This window comes from Passer domesticus, chromosome 26, assembly GCF_036417665.1.
Source record: "Passer domesticus isolate bPasDom1 chromosome 26, bPasDom1.hap1, whole genome shotgun sequence".
In the NCBI taxonomy this organism is placed as follows: domain Eukaryota; kingdom Metazoa; phylum Chordata; class Aves; order Passeriformes; family Passeridae; genus Passer; species Passer domesticus.
This window is the reverse complement of record NC_087499.1, coordinates 3,693,492-3,698,491: the sequence shown is the minus strand read 5'-3', so window position 1 is coordinate 3,698,491 and position 5,000 is coordinate 3,693,492.

The window sequence follows — 5,000 nt, the reverse complement described above, 5'->3', positions numbered from 1 at the left end:
GGGCGTCTGAGGGGGGGAGGGCGGGGCGGCCCCAACCGTCATTGGGCGGAGGCCGGGAAAGTCTGCAGGCGGCAGCAGGGAGTCTGGGGGGGAGGGGGGGTGAGGGCGGGGCGGCCCCAACCGTCATTGGGCGGAGGCGAGGAAAGTCTGCAGGCGGCAGCAGGGAGTCTGAGGGGGGCAGGGCGGGGCGGCCCCCCAACCGTCGTGGCTGGCCGGGGGGGCGGCCGCGACAGGCAGGGCAGGGACCAGGGCAGGGACCAGGGCAGGCGCGGGGACGGGGACGGGGACGGGGACGGGGACGGGGAGAGAGGGCACGCGAGAGGGCGCGTGCCTATGGGCGGGGGGGGGCGGTGTGGTGCTCTGAGAGAGCGGCATCGGGATGTGAGTGCGTGGAGCGGGTGTGTGTCCCCGTGTCTGTCTGTCGCTCTCTGTGCGGACAAGGGCCGGCGGCTTCGTGGTGCCGGCCACGGGCGCCTCGCCACCGAGCCCCCGCGGCCCCCCAGAGCCACGCCGAGTGCTGAAGACCTCTGCGGACCGTGAAAGAACCCGTCCGAAAGCGGCCGCCCGTGTGCCGGCGGCGGCTGCCCCGCCGCCGCCGCCGCCGCCGCCGCCTCCTCTCCCCGTGGGCGGGGCGGGGCGGGTCGAGCCGAGTCGCGGCGTGGGGGGGGGCGGGCAGAAACCCAAGAAAAGCCAAAACCAAACCAAACAAACGACAAAAGAAAAAAACAAACAGACGGAAAAAAACAAAACAAACAAAACCCCACCAAACCAACCCCGGGGGGGGGAACCAAAACCAAACCCAACAATAAAAGCCCCCCAAAGAAACACCAAAAAAAGCCCCCACCAGCCCACCAACCGAACCACAAGCCACAAGCCCCACGCCCACTCCCCCCCCAAAAAGCCCCGAGATCTAGCATCAAACAAAAGCAAAGCAAAGCAAAGCAAAGCAAGGCAAGGCAAAGCAAAGGAAAAACAACAACAACAATACCAACCAGAAAACCCCCCACACACAAAACCCCCCCCCAAGAAAAAAATCCAAAAGAGAAAAAGCCCCAACCAAACAAAACCAAACAAAACCAAACAAAACCAAACCCAACCAAAAAAAAAAAAAAAAAAAAACAAAAAAAAAAAAAAAAAAAACAAAAGCAAAAACAAAAACAACCAACAAAACCCAAAACCAAAAACCACCCCCACAACGCCCACCAAAAAAAAAAAAAGCCTCCAAAAACCCCAAAACCTCGAAAATATGAATTGGTCTTAGAAATGGGGGGGGGGGGGGGGGGGGGGCGGGGAAGGGGGCTTCATTGAGTGGGACAGGGCTGATAGAGCCGTCCGGCTCCGGGGCGTTACGAGGCCGTGAGCTGCCCCCGGCTGTGCAGGCTTGGCGGGGTCAGCGAGGCGCCCGAACCCCGGGCGGCGAGCGGAGAACAACAGGTCTACCCTAGCTCTGCAAGGACACCAGGTCTACCCCCGGCTTCGGGAGGGCAGCCAACAGGTCTACCCCGGCTTCGGGGAGCCAACAGGTCTACCCCGGCTCCGGGAGGGGACACCAGGTCTACCCCGGTTCCGGGAGGGCAGCCAACAGGTCTACCCCGGCTTCGGGAGGGGACACCAGGTCTACCCCGTCTTCGGGAAGGGAGCCAACAGGTCTACCCCCGGCTTCGGGAGGGGCCACCAGGTACTACCCCGGCTTCGGGAGGGGACAACAGGTCTACCCCGGCTTCGGGAGGGGACACCAGGTCTACCCCGTCTTCGGGAAGGGAGCCAACAGGTCTACCCCCGGCTTCGGGAGGGGACACCAGGTCTACCCCGGCTTCGGGAACGGACACCAGGTCTATCCCGGCGCCGGAGAGGACGCCAGGTCTACCCCGGCTCCCCGGGAGACACCAGGTCTACCCCGGCTCCGCGCCCGCCCAGGCTCGGCGCGGTCCCCGGGCGGCGGGCGCTGACGGATGACAACAGGTCTACCTCGTTCCGAAGGGACTTGGTCACATTTCGGCCGGCGCCGGGTAGACCTGTTGTCTCAGCCGGCTCCGGAAGTTCACCAAGGGGTCGCTGTTTTCGGCCGCCTCCCGCTACGTCATGCTAGGAGGCGGCCTGCGGCGGCGCTCCTTCCCGGTCGATTTTCATCGGTCCTCTTGGAGGCGCCGGCGGCCTTGGACTTATCTGTCCGTACTATGGGAGCGAGGTGACGGGCCGCGTCCCCGCAGGCAGGGTTCTCCGCGCCTGTGTCCGATGGCGGTGGGCTGGATTGGCCGCGCGTGCCGGTGGCGCCAGGGTTGGAGAGCACGCCGCCTAACCGAGGAACGAGTCGCGTGGCTTTGTTCCCGGTTCCGTCCGTGGTTGCCCCAGCGAGGTTTGGCGCAGTGTGGAGGGCCCCGAGGGAGAGAGATGTGGTGCGACCGATCGTGGGGCGCGAGAGAGACGTGTGTGGAGCCCGAAAGGGGCCGGTCCCCGCGGAGCCGAGAGAGAAGAGACCGAGGGCGAGCCGGGGGAAAGGGGCCGGTCCCCGCGGAGCCGAGAGAGAAGAGACCGAGGGCGAGCCGGGGGAAAGGGGCCGGTCCCCGCGGAGCCGAGAGAGAAGAGACCGAGGGCGAGCCGGGGGAAAGGGGCCGGTCCCCGCGGAGCCGAGAGAGAGAGACCGAGGGCGAGCCGGGGGAAAGGGGCCGGTCCCCGCGGAGCCGAGAGAGAGAGTCGAAAAGCCGTGTGAGAGCCCCTCGCTGGCCGAGGTGAGGTGGAGAAAAGCCGTGAGCGTGTCCCGCTCCGGCCCGGCCCGGTGGCGGGCGAGGCGGCGGCGCCTCGTCCCTTGTGTGTGGCTCGGCCTTAAGCCGGGGCCCCGCTCGGCGGGCGCCTTTTAATTTTTTTCTATTTTGTTTTATTTCCCCCCCCGGCAGTCGGAGGGTGGACGCGGCTGGGGTTTTTCCTGGCCCTTGCTCCGAGAGCCCCGAGGATGGCCCGCTCGGCCGAGGTGGCGGCGTCCCGTCCCCCGCTCCCGACCTGTTTGCCAGCGTGTCCGTGTCGGAAGGGCGGCGGGGGACGCGCAGTGGGACGCGCGGCCTGGCCTCGGCCTGCTGCGTCGCTTGAGGGGCTCGGCGACGGCAGTCGCCCGATGAGCCGGGGTGGCGCCACCGCCGTCCCCGGCCTGTGGGTTTTTTTTTTTTTTTGTTTTTTTTTTGTTTCGGCGTTGTCCCCCTTCCTCGGCCTTAAGCCGGGGACCCGCGTAGCGGGCGGATTTTTCCAGGGGCAGAGGCCGGCCGCGGTGGCCGGCCTTGCCCTAGCACGGACCCGGAGCCCGACAGAGAGCCCCCCGGCATGTCGAGGGCGAGGCGGCGGCGCCTCGTCCTACCTCGCTTTGCGGGTGGTGCGGCTGAGCCGCTTCCGCCAGGGCAGGCTGGGTTTCCACCGGGGGTCCGTTCACGTTGCCTTTTTTTTTTTGTTAGCGAGCCGGCGTGCGGGCGGAGTGGGGGCTGCCCGGCCGGCCGTCGTTGACGGTCCCCCCCCCCCCCCCCCCCCCTTTCCGGCGGCCTTAAGCCGCGGCACCCGAGAAGCCGCGCGACAAAGGTGCGCGGGCCACGCAAGCCAAGGTGTGCAGAGAGAGAGAGAGCGAGAGAGAGAGGGGCGAGATGCCGGTGGGTCGCCCCTCGGCCCGGGCCCGCGGCCCCTGTGGTTAGCACGGGTCCGTTGCCGAACGCGCGCGCCATGTGCCTTTTTATCGTGCCGTCCCCGCCCGGCTTTTTTTTTTTTTTTTTTTTTTTTGCCGGAGGGGAAGCCGACTGCCGCGTGGCGGGTGAAAGCCGGTGGCCCCGTGGGCACGGTCGGTGGCACTTTTCTCGCACGCTGGGATGGCTTCCCCGGGCGAAGGGGCCGAGTCCCCCAGCCCGGGCGGTCCCGTCCTGCTGTTGCCCCGCTAAGGGAACCGTTGTCGGGTGGCGGCACCCCCCCGTGCTCCTGTTGTGCCGTGACCGGCCCGCCGGCGTCGGCGGCCTCAGGCACGTTCAGTCCCGGGAGGCTCGGCGGCGCCAAGCCGCAGGAGGAGGAAGAGAGAGAGAAGGGCAGACCGAGAGAGCCTCTCGGGGACGGGGCCCTGGTCACGGTTTGCGCGTCTCCTTCGTCAGCCGCGCCTGATCGATGAGGCTTTTCGGGTCGCGTGGGAGAGGGCCCCCGGCGGGCCGGCTCTCTGCCGGGGCTTCTCTGTCATGGGGAAGCCACGGCGGGGGTCCGGTGATCGGGCAGGGCGGTCTCCTTTCCAGTTCGCTTCCCGTCGCAGGCGAGGTGTCGCCCCTCCCGCTGCCGGGGAAGGGCGTCTTTACCGTCCCCAGCTGTGTGACAGCCGCGTGGCCCCGCGAGCCTTCAGGTGTCCTTAAAAACCACGAGAGGTGTCGGTGCCGGCCCCGGTCCGGGAAAAGCGCCCCGTGGGTGCCGGTCGCGAGCAGCGCCGGGCGGCGGTGCGGCTGGAGCTGAGCCGAGAGAGAGCCGAGAGAGAGAGAGGGCGAAAGGACGAGAACCGATGGGGTGCGGACGGGGGAAAGAGCCCGATCCGCGAGCGTGCACCGCACGCCGCTCCTTTGCCGTTCCGCCGCCTGCTGCAGAGCGAGCCGCCCCGGCTGCAAGGGGCCTCGGTGTCCGGGCCGCGCCCGCCTCGACGGGTCGCTGTCTCCTCTAGCACGTCCGGAGCTTACCGCGTGGCCCGGCGGGGGGCCGCGCCGGACGGGGCTCGCTCCCTGAGCGGCCCCGCTCGGCCCAGCCTCGCCGGCGGCCGGTCGCTCGCTCCCTGAGCGGCCGGTCGGCGGGCGGGCCGGCTTTGGGGGCGGGTCAGCCCCGGCCGAGTGCCGTCCCGCGCGTCGCGCGCGTCGACTTTCGAGCGCGAGGCCGAGTCTCTCTCGAGTGGGGCGCGGGCCCCGAGAGAAGAGAAAGCCCAGAGAGAGGGAAGGAAGGCACGAAGGCGAGAGAGAGCGAGAGAGAGGCTCGCGCCGTCCGCCTAATCCGAAGCTGCGCAGCGG